This window comes from Narcine bancroftii, chromosome 3 (assembly GCF_036971445.1).
Source record: "Narcine bancroftii isolate sNarBan1 chromosome 3, sNarBan1.hap1, whole genome shotgun sequence".
In the NCBI taxonomy this organism is placed as follows: Eukaryota; Metazoa; Chordata; class Chondrichthyes; order Torpediniformes; family Narcinidae; genus Narcine; species Narcine bancroftii.
This window is the reverse complement of record NC_091471.1, coordinates 24,565,063-24,590,656: the sequence shown is the minus strand read 5'-3', so window position 1 is coordinate 24,590,656 and position 25,594 is coordinate 24,565,063. Positions and strand designations below refer to the sequence as shown.

Below are 25,594 nucleotides of genomic sequence, written 5' to 3'. Positions count from 1 at the left end.
TTTTGAAAGAGCTCTCCACAAAAAAACATTAAAAAGATGGTTTAAAAGCTCAAAAAATAGAATTTTATCCTCAAAAATGAATAAAACTGGTGCTAAATAACGGAGGCAACCAAAACAAAAACTGAAGAAGTAACAGCTCAGCCAGGAACATCAAGTGAAATCTGATGAGGAGTGACTCAGCAGGAGCCTTGGGATTGGCTAAAGCCAGCAGAGTTGGGGAGTCAGCCTAAGATATAGCATCATCCTGAATACAATGGAAACTTTATGTAGTCATTTTACAAATATGGAATCAGTAATGAAGATGTATCAGAGAAGGTAATGGAAATTAAATAAATTGTGGAAGACTTAAATGAATGAATGACACATTCAGAGGCTGAGCTGGAAGAGAAAACAAAAATATGGGACAGAAAAGAAAGGACTGATGGATAAGATTGATCATATGGAAAATTTTAGAAGTAACAAAATAAGAATCATTGGAATGAAAGAAGAAATAGAGGGAAAAGACATGGTGAGTTTCCAATACCCATCCCACAAATGCTGTGACAAAGTTAAATGCAAAGGTACAAATTGAAAGGGTTCACTGGACCCTCAGACCCAGAAGAACCAGTGAACAGTGACCATGATCAGTCCTGGTAAGATTTTTAAGTTATCAGGGGAGAGAGTTGTGATCTTGGGACCAGCATATGAATATTTGAAAAATAGTAATGTCCCATTAGTGGTGGACAATGAATGTTTTTCCAGGACTTCAGCCTTGCCTTGGTCAAACAAAGAAAGGAATTTGACAAAGGTAGAGACAACTGTGATCTAAAAACTTTAAATATTCAATGATTTGTCCAGCAATGCTGAGGATGGACGTCTCAGAAGGTAATGGACTAATGTTCAAGAATAAAGTGCCAACTTTTAGGAAAAGATTAAAGTTGCCAGCTGAAAGTACCATTTCAAAATGGGACTAACTGAAAAATGTATCTTTTTATTTGTACTAATAGTACTGAGCTGTATTTTTTCACTGAAAAAAATGGGCTTGTATGGAGAGCTCTGAAAGGGGGGGGGGGGAAGGAAGATGGGGTCAGGAGAGGAGCAGTTTTAAAAGATGGAATCAAAGGGAGGGTTTCTTCTTCAGAAGAACACATGGGCTTCCAGGTACTATTGTCAACATCACCATCAGAGCTAGGGATGTGTGTGTTTCTTAAAGGGGAAATGTATGTGTTGGAAATGTCTTTTAATAGGGAAATGTTACAACAATATTTAGAGAATTGGGAAAATGTTATTGTTATACAATATTTGTGTGAAAAATGGTATGGATAAAACACTAACATTTATTAATATTAATGGGATAAATGGACAGTGAAGAGGAAAATGGTCTTGACATGAAATTAAAAGTGGATATAATCCTTTTGCAGGAAACATATCTTACCAAATTGGAATATGATTAATTTAAAAAGTGGATGGGTGGGACAAATATTATCATCTTCCTTTCATTGAAAGGTAAGAGGGATGGTTGTTCGAATTAATAAAAATATACTAGTGTTAATAGAAGATGATTTGATCAAGTTGGAAGGTATGCAATGGCACACTATAATTTATGGAGAAGCATGGCCATTTATGAATATGCTCCAAATTATGATGATGAAGCCTTTACGAAGGACATCTTCTTAAAAACAGCAGAGGGAAGACAAAATATATTAGTTGGAGGATATTTTAATTTCTGTTTGGACCCAATACTAGATAAATCAACATGAACAATAATGATGGCAAAAGCAGCATAAACCACAATTTCATATAGGAAAGATCTAAATCTTATTGATGTATGGAGACAATTAAATCCAAGAGAAAGAGAGAGTCTGCTCTTTACAAGGGTGCATGACTCGCATACAAGGATTGACTTATTTTTAATGTCTGCCCAGTTAAAAAGTAGAGTGATTAAAAACAATATCTAGCAAGGCTTTTATCAGACCACTCACCATTAATATTAACTATAGCAATAATGGAAAAGCAAGAGGATGTATGATGGTATCTCAATACTACATTGCTTAAAAGAACTGACTTCTGTGAATTTATAAAGATAGAAATATTTTGTGAAATAAATTTGCCATCTACTAATGATAGTTTTCTGATATAGGATATGATCAAAGCATTTAAAGGGGACAAATTATATTCTATACAAATAATCTTAGGAGGGAACATTTGGCAGAAGTAAACAGTTTGGAGAAAGATATTAAAAAAATTAGAAAAAAAATATCAAAGAACAGGACTACAAGAAGAATCCAGATAACTGGAGAAGCAAAAGCTAAGATATACGATACAAACATATAGGACAAAAAAGTATTTAAAAACTAAACAACAATACTATGAGTTGGGTGAATGGGTGCACAAAGTTTTAGCTGCAAATTAAAACAGGAGTCATCAGGAATGGTAAATGCTATAAAAACAAAGACACTCGTATATATGCAAAAAAACTAATGACATTTATAGACAATATTACACAAAATATACAATAGGAATTACTAGATGAGAATGAAATAGAAGAATTTTTGCTGAATGTCGAACTTCCAAGGCTTGAAGAGGGAGAAAGGATAGAATTAGATACTCCTTTCACAAGGGAAGAAATGAAAAAGGCTTGGGTACCCTACAGGCTAATAAATCAGTAGGAGAGGATGGATTTCCACCAGAATTTTATAAACCAAAGAATTATTAATGCTCTTTTTAATCGATGTCCTGGATCAAGCTGTGGAAACGGACCATCCCAGAGTCATCCTCAACCATAATTATTACAGTTTTACCATATAAATAATAGGGACTCACAAAATACTTTGTCATACTGACCAATATCCCTGTTAAAATGTTGATTATAAGATATTAGTGAAAGCATTGGCTAATAGGTTAAGGCAATACTTGCCAAACAGATCAAACAGGATTTGTTTAAGGAAGGCATCCTTCAAATAGTCTAGGAAGATTATTTAATATAATACACATGACAAAATCTGAACAAAATCCAAGTATTACAGTCGCTCTAGATGCGGAAAAAGAATTCGACTATTTGGAATGGCTCTTGTATTTAAAACACTTGAAACATTTAGTATAGGCAGAACATTTATAAATTGGAGAGAAACTTTATACCATAAACCGCAAGCTAAAATAATAACAAATAATCAGATATTGAGCAAAGAGGGATGCCCCCTGTCTTCAGTGCTTTTTATTTTAGCGATTGAATGGCTAAGAAGGGATCCATATATGAAGGGTTTCAAAGTCAGGCAAGAACACAAAATTGGTCTATTTGCTGATGATGTGATATTGTACTTATCAGAACTGGCTAAATCTTTGGAAAAATTACAAGGAACACCAGAAAAACATGGAAGAATATCGGCTATAAAATAAATATGGATAAAAGTGAGATAATGCCATTAACAAATTTTGAATATGAAAGATGACAAAAAGGAAGTAAATTTAAATGGAAGATGGCTGGAATAAAATATCTTGGAATAGTAACTGACAATAACTTGCAAAATCTGTACAACTCTTCTTGGGAAGATAGAAAGAGAGCTACAGAAATGGAGAGACTTACCGATTATTTTGGATGGAAGGGTTAACTGCATCAAAATGAAAGTGATGCCAAGACTGCAATACCTTTTTCAATCGCTACCTATTCCATTGCCTAAAAACGTTTTAAATATACTAAATAAATATATTAGATAGTTAATATGGAATAATAAGGTACCAAGAATTGCACTGGAAAAACTGACATGGGACTATGGGCTGGGAGGACCTAGACTTCGAGATTTCAAAAAAATATTACCAAGCAGCACAAGCTAGATTTGTCGCAGCCTTCTTCACTGAAGACAACACACACCCCTGCCCCATCCCCTGTCTTGGATTCAAATGGTAATGTACTCAATGGAGGAGGGAGGAAGCAAAGGACTTTATCTATAAATGCAGTGTCAAATCACTAAAGAAAAAGACAACCCTATTTTTATACACATGATTAGAACATGGCAAGAAATTAATGAAAGTATAGGAAAAAAGGGATAATCAATAAAAGCACCATTGTGTAAATTGTGCTATTGCCTATGAACAATAGGCAATAGAACATTAAATTCATGGTATGACAAAGGTGTAAAATATATTAAGGACTGCTACATAGAAGGAACAATTAAAATAATATGCGTGGCCAGTGCGACCACCTTCTGTTTTTTCCAGCTTACATCATTCTTAAGAGAAAGATGGCGACCAATGTTGACCCCATCTGAAATTGGTGAAATGGAAAAAACAGTCTGGATGGGGAATATACCCAAATTTATAACAAAAATGTACTATGCTCTCCAGAGCAAAAGTTCAAAACCAGGGTTTTAGAGGTCAAGGGAAAGATAGGAGTCAGATATGGATGTGGTGATTTCAGAAAGAAGCTGGTCAGATTGGTGTATTTCATGGTGGAGGTGGGGAATTTCAGAGATGTGTTTCAGATGTGGGTCTGAGACAGTAACTTTTCTACATGTCACGTGGTAGAGTGTAAAAGTGAAGCCATTTTGGCAAGAAACCACAGAAGAATTAACCAGGGTAACAGGAGTGGCCTTCACGGGTGACCCGGAGCTATATCTATTAGGTAATTTTTATGGATATAAGCAAGAAATTGACCAACTATCAAATCTTATTTATAAAAACATATAGCGATCACTTGGAAGTCTGATTCCCCTCTACTTAGAGCACGATGAACTGCGGAAATGAACATCTGTGTACCTATGGAAAGAAATCACATCTAATGAATAAATATGGCACTTTGTAAAGGTCTAGCAGCCATACCTGTACCACATAGAGTCCCCAGACACAGTAATAAAAAGGAACAAAAAAGCATGTAAAAGTAACTATTATAAATATAAAAACGTAGTTTCCCCAACTGTACTCTATGTACTTAAAATATATGTAAGCTCTGACGGTAAACAGATCTGTATGTATGGAAGGTGGAAGGGACAGACTTGTTTTTGTTGTGTTTGTGACAAAAAGTTCAGTATATTGTATATTTAAAATGTTACTATTGTGCTGGCGCACACCCTCATGGCAAACCGGCCCCGCTTGTATCGCCACGTGGCGGGGCAGCCACGGGGAAATGGCGTCGTCAGAGGTTTCTCTCTGACTCCAGCATCCCTTCCAGCGCCCACCCTGGGCAGTGATTATGATGTGCCAGGTGACTGAGCTCTTACTGCCCTTATAGGGGTGTCCTGAATATGAATAAAAAACAGTCATTAACGACCCTCAACGTGGTGACTGTGTTTCTTCCACTGCTCACACCCCCACAGTGGTGACCCCGACCAGCCCAGATGTTTTTCTGGACTGAAAACACCATGGATTCAGCAGAGGTTAATGCTGCCTCTATCAAGCTACCCCCCTTTTGGACCCACCAACCAAGAACGTGGTTTGGGCAGGCGGAAGCACAATTTCAACTCTGCAACATCTCCTCAGACGCCACGATGTTCTAACATGTGAGTGCTCTGGACCAAGATACTGCAGCAAGGGTGGACAACGTCATCCACCACTCCCGGGCTACGGGGACCTGCTGCTTGGAACTTTTGGGCTAACTCCCCAGCAATGGGCTTCCAGGCCTCTTCACCAAGATGGGCTTGGGGACCATAGTCCGTCGGCGCTGAAGGATGAAATGCTGGACGTGGTGGAAGACCACAAGCCTTGTTTTCTCTTCTGCCAGATATTCCTGGAATGGATGCTGGAGGACATCCAGCTGCTCCTCACAGGTGAAGACTTCTCGAACCCGAGGAGAGCAGCAGCGCATGCGGATACCCTCTGGTGCACGAAGAGGGAGAACGAGGCAAACGTCAACAAGGTGGCCTGACCAGGAGCCAGCCGACTGCAAGCCATTTCCAAGACCAAGCCAGAAGAGGGCCAGTCGACATGGTATTTCTACCACCAGCGCTGGGGAGTGCAAGCCCATAAATGCCGCCAGCCCTGTGGGTTTCAGGGAAATGACCAGGCGAGCCACCATTAATGGTTGCGATGGCTGGCTACTCAAACAGCCTCCTTCATGTGGCAGACAAATCCACTGCCTGCCGATTCCTGGTGAACACGGGCTGAGCTCAGCATCTTTCCCCCCACAGCATTAGAGACTTGTACCCAATCTTGAGGTCCAACCCTGCAGGCGGCCAATGGCTCCACCATCAGGAGGTATGGCACCCGCAGGGCACAAATCCTGGTCGGGAAGGAGAAGTTCCACTGGAGGTTCATCTTCGCCTCCGTGGGCACCGCGCTGTTAGGGGCTGACTTCCTCAGAGCTCACAGCCTACTAGTTGACATGAAGGGCAAAAGGCTGGTCAATGCCCAAATGTTCCTCTCCACCCGACTGGACACAGCACAAGCCCACAGGCCCGAAATCGCCGCCATAGCCGCCTCCAGGGATGAGTTTGATGAGATCCTCCACGAATTCCCCACTATCTTAGAGCATCGGTTCAAAGCTGTCCTGCCCCAGCATTGGGTCTTTCACCACATCGCCACACAGGACCCCCCACTGCATGCTAGACCCAGACAGCTGCCGCCCGAGAAGCTCCAGCCGGCAAAGGAGGAGTTCTCCAGGCTCCAGGAACTGGGAAGCACCCAGCACTCGGACAGTGCCTGGGCATCGCTGCTCCATATGGTCTTGAAATTGTCCAGGGGCTGGAGACCGTGCGGGAACTTCCATCAGTTGAATGACGCAACCACCCCCGGTGCTCCACATACACGATTTCTCTGCCAACGGCGCACGGGTCTTCTCCAAAGTGGACCTCGTGCGGGGATGCCATCAGATCGCTGTGCATCCAGACAACGTGGGTAAGATGGCCATTATCACCCTTTCCGGACTCTTTGAGTTCCCACGTATGCCGTTAGGTCTAAAGAACGCGGCCCAAACATTCCAGTGCCTCATGGACGCGGTTGGAAAAGACCTGGTCTTTGTGTTCATTTACCTGGATGATATTCTCATTACCAGTCACATCTGTGATGAGCGCAAAGCTCACCTCCACACACTCTTTGCCTGGCTGGCAGACTTCGGCCTCAAGGTCAACGCGGCCAAATGCCAGTTCAGCAAGGAGTCCCTGCAGTTCCTGGGGCACACCATTTTGGCGGCTGGGGCTACGCATGTGCCGGAGAAGGTAGAGGCTGTTCAACGATTCCCAAAACCCTCCACCCTGAAAGGCCTCCAAGAGTTGGCAGGGATGGTGAACTTTTACCATCGTTTCATCCCCAAAGCTGGGTGCACCATGCGCCCATTGTTCACTCTCATGGCCACCAAAGAAGGCGGACAGGGCTTTCATCATGACATAGGAGGCTCTAGCCAGCGCCACACTACTGGTGCATCCGCGGCGCACACTGCGCTCTCTGTGGATGCCTCAGCTATGGCAGTGGGGGGGGGGAGGGTTCTGGAACAGTGGCTTAATAGACAATGGCGCCCACTGACCTTTTTCAGCAAGCAGCTGCGCCCGCTGGAGTTCAAATACAGAACCTTCGATCGGGAGCTCCTGGCGCTGTATTTGGCCATCCGCCATTTCCGCTACCTGCTCGAGGGCAGGCTGTTCACAGCCTTCGTGGATTACAAGCCCTTCATTCAAGCTCTGGCGATGACCAAAGATCTGTGGTCTGCCAGACAGCAGTGCCACCTCTTGTACATGCCTGAGTTCACAACCGACATCCGACATAGGGCCGACAAGGACAATGTAGTGCAGATGCGTTCTCCTGTCTAGCCATCAACACACTCACGCCCAACCTGGATTACGAGCAACTGGCTCAGGCACAGAGGAATGATGCAGAGATGCAGGCCTTGTGGACCGCCATCTCTGGCCTCAAACTCAAGGATGTCCGGGTTCTCAGAAGCCCAGACACGTTGCTCTGCGATGTCTCAACAGGCATGCTGCACCCGATGATCCCGCCATACTAGATAGAGGGTGAAGGTCTTCAGTCAAATCCATGATCTTGCTCACCCAGCGGTAAAGACAATCGTGCAGATGGTCATGGAGTGGTTTGTGTGGCATAGGCTGAAGAAGGAGGTGGCGGAACTGCCCAGGAACTGTACCAGTTGCCAGACCTCCAAGGTCCAGCGACACACACGAGCCCCCATCCAAAACTTCGACCTAGCGGTTCGCAGATTCCAATACATCCACGTTGATGTCATCGGGCCCCTGCTGGTGTCCAACGAGGCTCGTTACCGCCTCACGGTGGTGGATCGTGTCACAAGGTGGCCGGAGTCCGTCCCGATTAAGGAGGCCTCCACGGAGACGTGCACCAGGACTTTGGTCAGCTAATGGATTGCCTCTTTTGGAGTACTGGCGCATATCACTAGTGACAGAGGGGTGCAGTTCACATCTGCCCTGTGGACTCAGATGGCAAAGCTCCTGGGGGGGACAAGCTCCACCACACCACAGCATACCACCCACAGTCCAACAAGTTGCTGGAGAGGTTCTACAGGCACCTGAAGGGATCGCTTATGCCCAGACTGGGCAGACAAACTACCCTGGGTCTTGGGACTAGGATGGCACCCAAGGAGGACCTGCAGGCTTCACCATTAGAGATGGTCTATGGTGCATCGCTTTCCCTGTCAGGTGAGTTTTTTGGCCCAGACCCTGACACCATGGCCACCGACAAAAACCTGCTGCCGGACCTACATGGACAACTGGCCTCCCTAGCTCCCCCACCACTGGCATGCCACGCCACCCGGCCATTTAATCTCCCCAAAGAGCTTGACTTGGCCCAGTTCATTTTTGTGCAGAGGGGACCACAAGGTGCACCGCTACAGCAACTGTACGAGGGGCCATAAAAAGTCTTGCACTGGTCTGGCGGAACCTTTACCCTGGACATTGGGGGGAGAGAGGAACTTTTTACGGTGGACCACCTGAAGGCGGCCCATCTGGACTTATCACAGGTGGTGCAGATGGCCGCCAAAGCGACAGGATGCTTAGCTGGTTCTGGGAGGATGGAGGGGGGGAGCGTTGTGTGGCAGCGCACATCCTCATGGCGAACCGGCCCCGCTTGTATCGCCATGTGGCAGGGCAGCCATGGGAAAATGGCGTCATCAGAAGTTTATCTCTGACTCCAGCATCCCTTCCAGCACCCACCCTGGGCAGCGATTATGATGTCGCAATGCACCAGGTGACTGAGCTCATTCTGCCCTTAAAGGGGCGTCCTGAATATGAATAAAAAAACAGTCGTTAACGACCCTCAACGTGGTGGCTGTGTTTCTTCCACTGCTCACACTGCCAGACTATGTATATTTTTTGAAAAAACAAAAATAAAGATTAGATGGGGTTTTTGCACAATGGAACTTTTATTGATTTCCCACTTTTTTCCAATACATTCATTAATATAATAATTTTTTTTTGAAGATTTCGGTTTGAGGTGATGTAATACAATATGTGGACATATAGTGATATTTTTTCCTTTTTTTTTTATTTATATTTTTTTTTTCCTTTATGATTATGTACTCCTAACCTCATAATATTCTCCTATAATATTAATAAAAAGATGGAAAAAGAAAGAAAGAGTTTTCAGTATTCTCAGGACGGAGGATGAGCAGCCAGATGTGGTCCATGTAGTGACCAGTGACAATGGTGTTTTAATGATGGACTCAAGCCCGGAACTTCAGTCATTCATGTTTGTCTTTTCTACAGGAAGGACATTGACCTGCTGAGCTTCTCCAGCATTTTGCGTTTTTACTTCACACACAGTATCTACAGAATATTGTGATTTACCAATGACATGGGTGCGAAGGATGAGGAGGTCCTGCAAAGAGAGTTTAGGGAGTTAGGTGCAAAATTGAAGAACAGGACCTCCAGGGTTGCGATCTCAGGAGAGCTACAAGTGCTAGTCAGGCGAGAAGTAGGAAGTTAATGCAGGTAAATACGTGGCTAATGAGATGGCGCAGGAGGGAGGGCTTCATGTCTCTGAGCAATTGGGTTCTGTTCCAGGGAAGAGGGTGTTGTGTATGCACTTACACAATTAGTACTCAGAGACGTGGTGCTTTGTCATTCTTCAATACCATCAGACTAACAATGCTACTGACATACAGGGATATATATGTGGGGGTGGGGGGGGGTGACATCATGGCATGGGTGTCAGGATGTACAGCAAGGCAGGCTTATACACAACACTCTTTCCCCCCCCCCCCACCTGTGCAATAAATATTAAATGGGCCCTCTCTAACTACCATTACTACATCAGGCCCATGACTACTAGTGCGTATTAGGGTACATATACTGAGTGATTATAATGATTATAATACGGAAAGGAACTTGATAATAATTATGGAACATAGTCCTTAAAGTGCTCGGGTGGTCTTCTTTCTCTCTTGGACCGCTTTGGCGTGGCATGCTGGACATGTTCTTGGTGGAACCCACCAATATTCGGGTCGACAGCGACTGCCAGCCTTCGCTGCCCTCTGAGGTTTTACTTCCTGGGCTGCTTGTTGCAGTCACTGAGCTACCCATCTCCACCCCCCTTTCACTTGGTCCAAGGGGTTGGAGGCTCTACCTCCTCCAGGTCATAAGGTTGTTTGTGGACTTTGGCGTCAGACAATGGCTTCAATTGGTCAATGTGTCATTTCCACAGTCTGTCTCCCACTAGAACAGAGTATGAGCAGGGGCTCAACTTTTGTTGGATCACCCCAACCACCTATGGTTCTTTGTGTTGTCTGTAATCTTGTGCCAGTACTCTCTCGGCCACCTCCAGTGTTCTAGGTAAGGTTTGTGATGATGTGGATTTTTCCAAATGGAGGCCCAGATAAAGATGAACTGTGGATAGTCTTGTATCCAGGTTGCAGCCAAACATCAATTCTGTGGTGAGTTTCTGTACCCCAATAGGAAATCTGCAATTCTCTGAGTCCAGGAGCCATTTAGATCTTGGCTTTAATCACCTTTTTCAATGTTTGCACACAAAGCCTTCTGCCTCCCCATCAGTACTTGGGTGATAGGGTGCCGACAAAATATGTCTGATATTGTCACACATAAATTTCTTAAAAGGTTCGGATGTAAACTGGGGCCCATTGTCCATTACCAATTCGTGAGGTAATCCATATGTGGCAAACATAGCCTGTAGACTTTCAATTGTAGATTCAGTTTTGGTGTTTTTCATATGCGAAACTACTGGCCATTTGGAGTGTGCGTCCACCACTATAAGGAAAGTCTCTCCCACGAATGGCCCCGCGAAATCTACGTGAATCTGATGCCAGGGTCTGGAAGGCCATTTCCATGGGTTGGCCTCAGCCTGTGGCATTTTTAGCTGCATTGACTGACATATTTTGCATTCTCTCACTGTTGCTTCAATGACTCTGTCTATTGATAGCCACCAAACTTGCATCCGGGGCAGCACTTTCATTTGCATCATTCCTGGATGGTTGTGGTGCAGCTCTGAATATATGGTGTTTTACCATTTGGCCGGGATAATTGTATGGGTACCCCAAAGTAAACATCCTTCTTCAACTGATAGTTCATGGTGGTGTGTGAAGTAAGTTTTCAGGTCTTCTGTTATGACCTCAAGTTCTGGCCATTCATTAAGGGTGAAGTCTAAGATTTTGCTTAACGTTGCCTCTTTTTGGGTTTCTTTACCGATCATCAGGATGTAATGGGCAGTTGTTGTAGTTGTTCTTGGTTGATAACTGCTGCCTCTGCTCTCCATTCAATAATTTCTTCTTTTTGTTCAGTTTCAGATTGTGCAAGCATGATAAGGCCTCAGCATGGCTGTTGAGTGTTCCCGGTTTATGTTTTATCTCATAGTTGTATGTGGCTAGTATCATGGCCCATCTTTGAATTCTGGCTGCAGCTAATATTGGTATCCTTTTGTGGGGGACCAGAATCAAACTTAGAGATTTGTTGTCAGTGATTTGGGTGAAAGTTCTTCCATAGAGATATTGGTGGAATCTTTTAACACCACAAATTATTGCTAATCTTTCCTTTTCCAGTTGTGCGTAATTGCGTTCGCTTGAAATTCATGTCCACGAAGTATATACCGCTGGATGCTTATCCTTCTCTGTGACTTGGGACAATCCTGCCTCCAGTCCTACTGGTGAAGCGTCAACGGCTAGAGTTACTTCCTTGTTTGGGTTGTAGTGGATCAGACCCTCATTTGTTGTTGTTAATATTTCTTTTAGTTGATCAACTGTGTTTTTATTTTCTGTATTCCAGTACTATTGTTGATCTTTCTTGAGTAAGTGGTTTAGGAAGGATGCATAGTGTAGACATGTTAGGGATATGTTTCCAATAGTGATTTATAAGCCCTAGAAAGGACTGTAATTCTGACTTGTTAGTTGGATATGGGGCTTTGCGAACGGCTTCCGTGGCCACCGGATCCATTTGTACCCCCTCCTTGTTGATTATAAATCCCAAGTATGTCAGTGAGGGCAGTATGAAGGCACACTTATCCTGTTGTAGTCGTATGTTGGCCTGTTGTAGTCTGTGTAAGACCTTTTCAAGGTTTTTTAAGTGTTCCTTGTTGTTTCGGCCCGTGAAGATGATATCATCGAGGTAACATCCCACTGGTATTCGTGTAGTAATTTGTCCATTGTAGCTTGAAAAGTTGCAGGTGCTCCTGAGATTCTGTATGGCCTGTGTACAGGTGAACAGTCCCAGGTGGGTATTGATTGTTGCATATTGTCTTGATTCTTTGTCCAACTCTATTTGTTGGTATGCCTGTGACAGATCTAGTTTTGTGAACTTTTGCCCTCCATTTAGTGCTTGAAATAGTTCTGCTTTGGGCATGGGAAGTTCTGGTACTTTTAGTGCCTGATTGATGGTGACTTTGTAATCGGTGCAAATCCAAATCTCACCGTTTGCTTTCCATACAGGTACGATGGGTGTTGCCCATTCACTGTATTCTTTTGGTTCTAATATGCCTTCATCTTTTAATCTATTTAACTCAGCTTCAATTATTCCTTTAATTGCAAATGGAAGTGTTCTAGCTTTGATGAACTTTGGTTCCACATTCTCTTTTCATTGCAGTTTAGTTTGAACCCTTTTGATCTTTACCAACCATTGTTTGAAGACCGCAGCATGGTCATTGAGTTCTTGCTGGGTGTTGTCTTCGTGGCTTAGTCAGTATTGAACTGATGTCCAGTCAGTCTAGGGGAATGTGTTATAGCCAGTTTCTTCTTAAAAGTGCTGGTCCCTTGGTATCTAAGATGTAGAGAGATAGTGTTTTTGGTTGTTGTTGCTTGTATTGTACCTTGACCGTACATTTCCCAAACACTTTGATTTTGTCTCCTGTAACAGATCTCAGTGTAACTTCAGTTGTTTTCACCTTTGCTTTAAATGTAATGGCATGAGAGACACTGCAGCTCCTGTGTTGAGTTCTATTTTCAGAGGTTGGTTGTTTATTTTTAGTTGAATATAAATTGCCGTGCTTTTTTCGTTTATCTTTCGGATGTGCAAGACTGCAGCTGTTGTTTTGTCGTCTTCAGAGTTGTTGCTATGTTCATTGTCAGACCCGCTCTCTCTCTCTCTTTCTCTGCTAGCGCTTTCACCTCGGTTGAGTGGTTATCAGCATTTTGAGTTCAGCTGCATTCTACTGTTTCTTTAATTGGACATTTCGCTTTGATTTGTCCTTTTTTCTTGCAACGATGGCATTTGGAATTTTTGAAGAAAATTGACCATCTGGGCGATGGTTGAATTTCCTGCAACGGAAGCCCTGTTGGTGGGAAAACCTCTCAACCAGCAGGTCTTGTTGGCCCACATCCAAATTTTTATCTGCCATTTCTGAGCTGCAGACATTTCTATAAGTGATCTTGAGAGTTGCTTCGTCATCCATTGCCAATAATTTTTGCTTTGCTTGGCAATCTGCCAACCCCATCACTGATCTGTCTTGAAGTGCTTGAGTCAGAAACTGCTCGAAATGACAGTGCTTGGACAACACTGTGAGGTATTCACTTATTGCCTCCCCTGGCATTTGTTTACTTTCATAGAATCGTTATCTTTCTGCCATAACCGGTGGATTGGGACTTAAGTGGTTCCCCAGTGTTGTGTATAACTCAGTGTATGTCCTTGTGCTGGGTCCTCCGGGGACTACAAAGTTTTAAGGAGATCGAATGTTTTGCTGCCCATTATATTGAGGGATAGGGCACATTTTTGGTTTACCGGAGCTTCAATAATATGGGCTATGCAGTAGTGGTTAAAACATTCTACATAATTACCCCAATTTTCATCTGCTTCATTGAATTCTTCAAACTTTCCCTCCACTGTCTTGGCGTGCTTTCGATTTGATCTTTTAATGGGAACTCGTGGAACTCATGAGGTAGTCACCTTTTGCCTTTATCCTTTTGCTTCCTTCACCCAATTGGTGCATGGTCCATCCTCGTCGCCGGGGGGGGGGGGGCCTTATACACAACAGATGGAACTTAATCCAATGAGATGGTTTGCTTCTGAACTGCCAGGGAGTTTTAAACTTGATTGGCAGGGGGAACAGAACCAGAGTGTTAGAGGACATAGTGAGGTGGAGGAGAATTAAGGTCATGCGAGGACTGCATGTATAGACAGAAATCAAAGGTTTGTACAAGATAGAAATGTTGTCAGGTACATTTATTTCAATGCAAAGAATATGATCAGAAAGGCAGATGAGCTTAGGGGCATGGATTGGCATGTGGGATTATGATATTATTGCTGTTAGAGAGACTTGGTTACAAGAGGGGCAGGACTGGCAGCTTGATGTTTGAGGGTTCCATTGTTTCAGATGTGATAGAGAGGGAGGGATGAAAGGGGGAGGAATGGAATTGCTAGTCAGAAAAAAATATCCCAGCTGTGATTGGACAGGACAGCCCAGAAGGCTCACAAGAGGCCATATGGGTGGAGCTGAGGAATGAGAAAATGACGACACTGATATGGTTGATAGACCACCCAATAGTCAGAGAGAATTAGAGGAGCAAATCTGTAGAGAGATAGCAGACCAAGGTTAGAAACAGTGTTATGAGCCCAGAGGACCCCAAAACCAAACAGGAATAGATATTCACCAAGACAAATGGTTACTTAAACAAAAGTTGCTTTTAATTATCTTTAAACATGAAAACAGAATCACACTTTAACTTATCGCTATTGACTTAACTAACCCAACTTAACCCCCTTCTAATTCTAAGTGCACGTGTATGTAATGTGTGTGTAAATTCAGAAACATTCTTTGGTTCACAGTCCAATCTCAGTTCTCATTCCTCCAAGTTCACTGGTTGCAGGCAATTCTTATACTGTGCACAGAATTTAACATTTATAAAGTTCACCAGGCTTTGGTGCTTGAAAGGTAAATGGTTACTGCTCAGGAAGGTTCTTGTTGGTTTTCAGAGAGAGATTTGTTGTTCCACGATATCCACAACTGATTCCTTTTTAATCAGCCACTCCAATGTCTTGTCGAAGAAATTTGCCCCTTCAGGGTTCTCCAGATGATAACCTCTTTTTTTTTCAGGTCACCACAGAGTTCCTTTTTGTTTCACTTATTCCAAGTGAAACATTAGACAGCCAGTCGTCTCCTCTTGCGTGAACCACAAGGGCTTTGACCAGGCTGAACAAAGCACTTACAAACCTGTCTTACAAATGGGGCTTTCCACAAGCTTTCTAGTGTGTCCTGTTCCAGTCCCAGCTGCTGTTTCTGTCTGTCTGTCTGTCTGTCTGTCTGTCTGTCTGTCTGAGCCTGTTTGACTCTCTCTGCTTGCAAAGCCACATGACTCTCTTAGAACAGCTCCAGATAGAAGCGGCTCCGACAAGCTCTTTCATCTGTTGCCTTTTTGTAAACAACAATCCATTAATGAAGTCTCTTGGGTACTCTTCAAAGCACTTGTAAAAGCTGTGGAGCCGATATGTCTGTCATTAGCAGAGCTCCAGTATTTCAGATAAGATCTGTTTTAAAGTGTTTGTGTGTGACCTGCTCTAACAAACCTTTCCCAATTTATCTCCCAAAAACATATCTATATACTCTGTCACAACAGAATATTGTGATAGTAGGAGATTTCAACTGTTCACATATTGACTGGGACTCCCAAACTGTAAAAGGGTTGGATGGTTTGGAGCTTGTCAAAAGTGTTCAGGAAAGTTTTCTAAATCAATATATAGAGGTACTTGATCTCCTATTAGGGAACAGGCAGGTCTGGTGCCAGAAGTATGTGGAGCAGAACATTTTGGGTCCAGTGACCATAATGTCATTAGTTTCAAGTTAATTATGGATAAGGATAGGTCTGGTCCTCGAGTTGAGATTCTAAATTGGAGAAAGGCCAATTCTGTGGAAATGAGAAAGGATCTAGGAGGAGTGGATTGGGATAAGTTTTTTTTTCCTGGCAAGGATGTGTCCAGTAAGTGGAAGGATTTCCAAGGCAACATTTTGAGAGTGCAGAGTTTGCACGTTGCAGACAGAATTAAAGGCAGAAGGCACTTTCAGGTGACAAATTGCCCTGCTTGTAAAGCCACATATTTTGGCAAAATGCAGCTGCGGGAAGGCCACGTGAATGTGCTGCACCTGCAAGACGAGCTTGGTAACCCTCCTCCTCCGAGGATAATCCCCGCAGCACAGTGGCCTCCCCAGCCATCTGAATGCAGCCGCCTAAAAGCGGCTGACAGCTCCTCTCTTAGTCCCCACACTGTCGGGCAGCCGGCACGGGCTGTCAGCAGAGGACGTCCCCACACTAATCCCGCTGCCCTGCTCTCTCCCCACTCATGAAATTAGTCCCCACACTGTCGGGCAGCTGACGCGAGCTGTCCCTACACTGTGGGGACTGATTTTGGAAGTGGGGAGAAGAGGGCTAGGGCGGCTGGTGGGGGAGAAAGCTGGAGCGGCCTTTGGGGGAGAAACTGGCTGGCCGAAACAATGCCGGTACCTGACTCGAGCGCCTCCTTCTCCCACGCCGGCCGTTCCAACCTCCTCCCCTGCCGGCCGCTGCCCCCTCCTCCCCCACTGGCTGCTCCAGCCTCCTCCCCCGCTGGCCACTCCAGCCCTGTGAGTGGGGAGGGAGCAGTACAGCGGGATCAGTGTGGGGATGTCCCGTGCTGGCTGTCCCAGCTGACAGCCAGCCATCCTGACTTGACAGCCCAAGGAACGGGAGCCGGAATGTGCTCAGATGCGCATCTCAGCGCAGCTGTCCCTTCAGGTGGCCAGTAGTGCGCTTTCAACGCTGCCAACTAATCTGCAATTTAAAGGGCCACTTCTGCTTCTTCAGACACATTCTTAGCAAAAAATGCACCTGTAAAAGCCTAAAGTTAACAGGCATAGGGATCCTTGGTTTTCAAGGGATATTAGTGATGTGGTTAAGAGGAAGAGAGAAGTGTATGGCAGGTATGGGCAACAAGGAGCAAATGAGACTCTACAAGAGTATAGAAAACGTAATAAAATACTCGAAGGAAATCAGGAAGGCAAACAGAAGATATGAGGTTGATTTGGCAGATAATGTGAAGGTAAAGCCGAAGGGTTTAAGAGTTAAAAAGATAGTAAGGGACAAAAATGGCCCTTTAGAAGATCAGAGTGGTTGTCTGTGGAGACTCATGAGATGGGGGAGATTTTAAACAGTTTATTTTGAATCGGTATTTACACAGGAAACTGGTGTAGTGTATAAGGAAGGAAGGGAAATAAGCAGTAGTGGCATAAAACATATAGAGATTAAAGAGGAGGAGGTAGTTGCTGCCTTAAAGCTAATAAAGGTAGATAAATCCCCTAGGTCTGACATGATATTCCATCGAACTTTGAGGGAGACAAATGTAGAAATTGCAGGAGCCCTGACAGAAAAATTTCCAACATCCTTATCCATGCGCGAGGTGTCGGAGGATTGGGGGGAGGGGGGGTAGCTCATGTTGTTCCATTGTTTAAAAAGGCTCTAAAAGTAAACCAGGAAATTACAGGCTGGTGAGGTAAGTTATTGGAGGCTGTTCTGAGAGATCAGGTATCCAGGTATTTGACTTTTTGTGCATGATAGATTTAATGAATCTTATAATTTTTCGAGGAGGTTACCAGGAAGGCGGATGAATGAAAGGCTGTGGATGTTGTCTACATGGAATTTAGTAAATGCTGTTACAGTTTTAAATTTGAGAAATATTGCAACTGCTGAAGTTCCAGGTGAATGGTTCATGAACAAATAAAAAACCCTTTATTCTGTTAATATATTTTAATTCCTTCCACATATGCCCTTTACTCTCAATCTGATTATTTTGCAAAAAAGTTAACTAAATCAGATGTATTGCAACAACAATTTTCCACTATTTTTCTATTTATTTGTTTTGCATTTGTGAAACGATTTTTTTTCTAAAAGAATGATTTAATTGAGTTCATTTTTAATTGCAAACTATACAAACTTTTGACCTTTTTTGGCTAGCAAGTTACTAATGTAGTTAGACTCTGGATTATCTTTAAATAAAGATCCAAATTAGCATTTCCTGATCTTGGATATTGCAACATGGAATATGTTTTAAATGAGACAAAAATCATTCGCAAAGTGAATAATGGACGACACTATCAAGTGCCATTTGCTTAGCAATCTATATGGTTCTTAAATGAAAGTATTGAGTTGGGATGTTATGGTGAGGTTGTATAAGACATTGATGAAGCCAAATTTGGAGTCTAGTGTGCAGTTCTGGTCGGCTAACTGCAGGAAGGATATCAGTAGGATCGAAAGAGTGCAGAGAAGATTTACTTGGATGTTGCCGGGTCTTCAGGAGTTGAGTTACGAGGAAAGATTAAATAAGTTGAGACTTTATTCCTTAGGGTGTAAAAGAATGAGGGGAGATTTGATAGAGATTTATAAAATTATGAGGGAATAGACAGAGTAAATGTGAGTAGGCTCTTTCCACTTAGATTGGGAGAGATAAGTTCAAGAGGACATGGCTTCAGAATGAACGATTTTGGGGAACATTAGGGGGAGTGGTGGGAGTATGGAACAAGCTGCCATCTGATGTGGTAAATGTGGGATCACTCTTAAGTTTTAAGAATAAATTGGATAGATACATGGATGGGAGAGGTCTGAAGGGTTATGGACTGGTTGCAGGTCAGTGGGACAAGAGGAACGATGTTTCACCACTAGAAGGGCTGAATGGCCTGTTTTCAGGTGCTGTAGTTTTCTATGGTTCTAACCTTCAGCTCCATCCACAACTCCTCCAAACATTTGGTCATCTGCAAACTTACTGATCCATTCTTCTGCCTCTTCATCCAAGGGTTTGATTAGTAAGGGCATTAGGGGTTATGGGGAGAAAGCCAGGCTGAGTGGGTGGATGGATTAGCTCATGATTAGCCTGGACTAATGGGCCTATCTCAGCACCTATATCTCATGATCTTCTCTGAAGTGCAACTCATCGTTGTTTATGATGAGGGCAACGATTGTTGTGTCATCTGCCAACTTGATGACTGTTGAGCTGGGACTGGCGATGCCGTCATGGCCTAGTAGCGTGAACAGGAGTGGGCTGAGCACTCAGCCCTGTGGTTCAGCTATGCTCAGCTTGACTGTGCTCAATCTTTTGCCAACGACCCGGACAGACTGTGATCTTTCCGTAAGGAAGTCCAGAATCCAGTTACAGAGAGGGATGTTGAGTCCCAGCAGGAACAGCTCCTCCACCAGCCTCTGGGGAATGATCATATTAAATCCTGAGTTGGTTGATGAACAGCAATAGAATGTTAATAGAATGGTATGGAAAGAACATAGCCAATATAATGAGGTGACAGGTAGGGGTGAGACAGGGGCTTGGAATTCTCCAACTGTAGTCTCTATCTGAAATATGGACAATTCATTTCACCCGACAACTGGTGAGTTCCTTCAATAGTTTCCTTTGTCTCGGAAATCAGTCTAATGATCCTTCACTACACTCCCTCTCTTCAAATGTGTTGTTCCCTAGGTGATGAAACCCACTTTTACATAATATTTCACATCATCTGGCCTTGTATAATTGGAGCAGAATATCTTAACACACGGTGATGATGCTTGAATAATCTGTATTGCAGCTGTTTTATGAGAGGCTGTTGTGTCTGAGAGAATTCCTTGCTGAAGTTCAGATGCAGAGGGTTTTATTGCCAAGGCTCCCAGACACTGGTTCAGGAAGAACGACTCGATATTGCTTTGCCTGAGAACAGCTGAGATTCCTTTAAAATAGTATGTAGAATATCCATACTGTGTATTATAGGGTTGAGAATGGGTGTGAAATGGCACTGATCATGGAGGAAATTGGGAATCAAATGTGCCTCACATGCCTTGTAATCCTGGTTCGTGAGACGCTATTTCAAAAGATTTGAAAAATGTTTGACATCTGCTCTGCAAACATCAGGGAATGGAAAAATATCATCACTGCTGCCTCTGGATAATCCTCCAAATTCATTGGAATATAAGTGACATCGGTGTCATTCCAAGCCAACAACATAAGCAGGAAGTTCTAGTTGCAGTAGGTTGGCTCTGTCGAGCAGGTCATCTCGTTTGCATGCCTGATACCAGACTTTAAAAGCAGACTCTATTTTCAGTTCTGTCAAGGGAAGAGATTAATTGTTGGACAGGGGAAAAGATTCAAGGACATAACTAAAGACACCTTGAGAAAAATATGACATCCGCATTGACTGCTCCAAGCGACGAAGGAGCATTTGGGTTGGTACTGAGACCCTCAAGTCCATGCACCAGAAGCCCAGTGTAAATGGTGGATAAAGGGCACAATCTTTCCATCAGGCAACTCCTGCCCCATCTGTAGTAGGGTTTGCAGATCCCACTTTGCCCTAATTTACCATCACAGACCCCCCACAAAATCAAAGTGAAAACAAGGCATCCTTAGTTGTGAAGAAGAAGATTGCCTTGTTTAAGCAAGTTAATAGGGAGAATCTTGGGAATTATAGGTCAGTGGTGGGAAAACTATTGGAGAGGATTCTTTGGGGCAGGATCCTCTTAGAGATTGTCAGTATGGCTTTGTGAGGGGTAGGTTGTGCCTCATGAGACTGTTTTTTGAGGAGGTGACAAGAGAAATTGATGGAGATAAGGCGGTGGATGTGGTGTATGCGGATTTCTGTAAGGCATTTGACCAGGACCCCAATGACTGGCTTATTCAGAAAGACATGAGAAATGGGATCCAAGGAAACTTAGCAGCTTGGATTCAGAATGGGCTTGCCAGCTGAAAGCAGAAGATGGTAGTAGATGGAACCTATTCTGCATGGAGGTCAGTGACTGGTGGAGTACCACAGGGATCTGTTTTGGAGCCCCTCCTCGTGATTTTTTTATAAATGGATGGAGAGAAGGGTGGGTCAGCCTACTTTTCCCCTTTCGTAATATAAATATTTTTGCTTTTTTTAAATGTAGTTGGTAGGAGAGAAGTACAGAAGAAACCAAAACTTGACTGCTTCACAGAGAAGGGGGTCCATAAACTTTGAGCAGAATTCCAAGGGGGCCATAGTCAAAGAGGTTGAGGATGGAGTAGAAGGGTGTTGTAGGTTGCAACAGGATATAGAAAGGATGCAACATTGGGTGGAGAAGTGACAGATGGAGTTCAATCTTGATAAGTGTGAAATAATGCACTTTGGAAGGTCAAACCTGAAGGTGGAGTATGTGTTTAATGGCAGAATTCTTAACAGTGTGGAGGAAAAACAGGGATCTTGGGGTCTGGTCTAAGTTGCTGAGCATGTTGATAGGTTGGTTAAGAAAATGCATGTTGTTCTGACTTTAATTAGTTGGGAGATTGAGTTCAACAGGCATGAGATTAATGCTGCGGCTCTATAAAACTCTGGTTAGACACACTTAGAGTATTGTATTCAATTCTGGCCATCTCATTACAGGAAGGATGTGGAAGCTATGGAGAGGGTGCTGAGGAGAATTACCAGCACATTGCCTGGACTGGAGAACGTGTCTTATAAAGCAAGGTTGACAGAGCTGGGGCTTTTCCCTTTGACCTCCCTTTGAAGCAACAAGGGATGAGAGATGACATAATAGCGGTATATAAGATTAGGAGGGGTATAGATAGGGCAGTCAGCCAGCACCTTTTTCCAAGGGTGATAATAGTAAATACTAGAGGACATCTGTTGAAGGTGAGTGGAGTAATTGTTTGATACAAGCAGTTGTGGTGCCTTGACTGCATTCCTAGTGGTAGTGCTGGGACAACAAGGGATATTCAAAAGACAGGCACATGGATGTAAAAAAAGAGGTTTACGGGGGTGAGATGAGGAAAACAGATTGTTGTGGAGTAGGATTGCATAGGTCGGCACAACATTGTGGGTCAAAAGGCCTGTACTGTGGTGTAAAGTTCTTTATTCAATTTATGGAATTTGGACCTCTCCTCTCCCTCACCAGTTTTACCAAAATTTAAATTCTATCTCTTTCCACTTGGAAAATCTTGGAGCAGCAACTAATAAAGACACAGTTTCTGTGCTGTATCATATTACTCCATAACACAGGGTTGGACAAACGGAAACTCCCTTTAGTGTCTGCTCCTGCCCCAGCTTTCAATGCAAATGGAATAGAACCAGGCCTGCCAGCGCGTTTGCACTGATTCAAGTAGCAGATCTTTGGCATTGAGCACAGCATGTTGGACATATAAACTCAACAGCTAGTTGCCCTGCAGGGAAATCAGCTCATCAAAATTATGACAGTGTCGTGATGAAGATGACATCTGGCAGTGGAGACAGCTGGCTGGCTGGTTTCCTATGCAATTATTTTCTGATTATTACTGCTAATTGTGCAGCAGTTTTGATTCTTCAGCACTTTGGCTTAATCTCCATACTCAGCACCAGGACCAGCTTGGAAACTCATCAAACAGGGAAGTTGTTTAGATGCTGAGAGGAGGGGAAGTTGAAGTGTAATGAGAATCTATATTCAGCCTCTCGTTTTTATTTGAATACAAATTTGCAGCACAATGATTTTGAATTTTGTTTCTGTGAATTCTAATTTCCTTTCAAGCCTCTTCAAGTTTATTATCTGATTTTGTAAGTTCAACTGGATGAAAGAGTTCTTTGATCTTTGGTGCAAAACATGCAAACACACATGCAGACATAGCACACATACAGACAAACGATACATATGCATATGTATACAAAAAATAAATATTGTTAAATAAATAATAGGAGGGTTTCTACGAGCAGTTCATCAGTCGTTCAAGATTCGGACTACCTGGGGGAAGAAGCTATTCCTCAGCCAGGTGGTACTGGCTCCAATACTCCTGAGTCCCTTTCCACATAGGAGTAGCTGGAAGATAATGTGTGCTGGGTGGAAGGGGTCCTTAATAATTTTGCGAGCCTCTTCAGACAACGATCCTGGCAGGTCACAGCGATGGGGGGGTGGGGGAGGGAGATCACAGTGATCCTCTTTGCCACCCTTGTAGTCCTGTAGATTGACCTCTGATCCCTTTTTCTGCAGTAATTTTTCTGCAGCTGGCCAGGATGATCTCAATAGAGCTCCTGTGGAAAGTTGCCTTTCCAGGCAGCCTTGCCCGCCTCAGACTTCTCAGGGAGTGCAGTTGCTGTTGCGCCTTTCTGACAAGTGAGGAGATGTGTGTCCAGGATAGGTCACTTCTTAAGTGGACACCGAGGAATCTGGAGCTCTCTACTTGCTCCGCTACCAAGCTTTTAATGTGTAGTGGAGGGTGGTCATCCCTGGTCCTCCTGAAGTCCACAATTGTCTTGTCCACATTGAGACTGGCAGCATATCATGAGATTTTCCACCTCTTCACTGTCGTGTATCATATCCTTGGATGCTGACGAAGCCGACTACTTAGTGACTCTGTTGGAGTTGGATCTGGCGATGCAGTCGTGGGTCAGTAGCGTGAACAGGACCAACCCAACACACGACCTGAGGTGCACCAGTGCTCAGCGTGTCGGTGCTCGACACTTCGCTCCCATCCCAGACAGACTGTGGTCTTTCTGTTAGGAAATCCAGAATTCAATTGAGGGGTGTTGAATCACAGCGAGGACAGTTTCTCAACTATTTCTGGGGAATGATCATATTAAACTCTGAGCTGAAGTCGATGAACAGCCGACTGGCAAATGAGAGGTCGTTCTCCAGGTGGGTCAGGATGGGGTAGAAGGACAAAGCTATAGCATCATCAGTGGAAAGGTTCCATCTGCAGGCGAATTGAAATGGGTCCAGCATCTCTGGGAGGTATGCTTGAAGCATTTCATTACGGTGGAGGTCAGTGCCACAGGGCAGCAAGTCATTGAGGCCTGTTACTGTTGGCCTCTTTGGTACCAGGATGATGGAGGTTGTCTTGCCATCATTGCCTTTGGATGATGGGCTGCTGCAGGGACATGCTGAAGATGTCTGTAAGGACCTCAATTGGTCTGTGCAGTCTTTCAGTGCCCGACTAGGTTGGTTGCCCACTGTCTCGTGTGGGTTCACCTTGGATAGCATTCTCCGCACCTCTGTGGAGGGGGCCCATTCATCAGAGGGCCCAGAGCTTTGTTTGGCATCAGCATGTTCTTCTCATCGAACTGTGCATAGAAGATGCTCAGTCTGGCCAGAAGGGAGGCGTCATTGTCTTTAACTCTCAAGGTTTTAATTTTGATCCTTTGCTACATGCGCTTCATGTCACTGGTGTCGCACATCGGTTTCTGTGCATAGCCAAACACGGGTCAGAAGATGGGTTAGAAGTCTGGATCACTGATGTGCAGGTTTGAGCTTTAGGATTAATCCAAAAAGAATCAAGCATGAAGATTCACAACAAAGAAAACAAAAAGCCCCAAAATGTGCAGTTAAATTGTTCTCATTGTGGTGTATTTGGGTGGCACAGGTTTGTGAGTCGAAAGGGCCTGTTACCGCGCTGTATCTTTTCAGAAAAAAAAATTTGCCTGCACTTTCCTTCGGTTTAATAGGAGATGATTAAACACTTTGGAAATTCAACTTGGAATATGCTGGATTTAAACTGGATGCCAGACTCCTTGCTTTGTCGAACTGCCACTGACTTCAGAGTTGACACATGCTGCGTTTGTACTGAGAGCTGGAGAGGTCACATCAGCAGCTGCAGTATGCCCCGTGTATTCTTGCAGTCGGCCATTCAGCCCACCGTTTGTGACAGCTCTCATAACATTCCTAGCAGTCCCTTTCCCCCCCTCTATCTGCTTATACTCATATGACCTTCAAACCTGTCCCGATCATCACCCTGCCACCAAACTTGTAGAAATTTACAGTGGACAATCGGCCTACCAGGGAGGAGGCCAGGGCTCCCAGGGAAGCCCTGCTGTTAGACGGAGTACCTGCAATACCGCACATACTGCTCCGGGTGATCAGGATAACCCATGTCTCTGGATCTGTATGTCAAAAAGTTTAACGGCCTCAGTCTAAAAATGGTAGACCCCGCTACGGAGTAAACAGAAATTATTAAAAGAAAAGACTGGGCCCTCAGGGCTTTTTTCCTTGTGATTATTGTGAATACTACCAAACGTTAAACAAAGGTAGCAAGTAGATTTCTTTACAATTTAAATGGGAGAATGGAGAACAGAATGCAAGTCCCATTAACAGGACTACAAAAATATATTGTCGCTGGTGAATAAATTTACTGTGAGAAAGGAGGCCACTCCTTTCTCACAGTAAATTTCTCACAGTAAAGTGTGAGGAGGGTTTTTTGCCTCTGCAAGCACTCAGTTCCAATCCAGACCTGCACAATTTCCTGGGAAAATATATGCTCCGTGCACATCCCACTTTACATTTTTGTGATTACCAATTCTCTGCTAATAGAACCAA

The 25,594-nt window shown here is 43.8% G+C and overlaps 1 protein-coding gene and 1 long non-coding RNA gene across 4 annotated transcripts in view; one reads left to right on the top strand and one right to left on the bottom strand.

Annotated features, from left to right (window-relative positions):
• LOC138757005 (pantothenate kinase 3-like) overlaps positions 1-25,594 on the top strand; it is a 130,384-nt gene that overhangs the window by 48,803 nt on the left and 55,987 nt on the right. The window lies entirely within an intron of this gene.
• Positions 4,643-19,227, bottom strand: LOC138757008 (uncharacterized). Its single transcript, XR_011353274.1, has 3 exons — positions 19,090-19,227; positions 14,141-14,871; positions 4,643-4,731 (listed from the first exon to the last, which is right to left on the bottom strand). It is a non-coding gene; the product is annotated as an uncharacterized lncRNA (long non-coding RNA).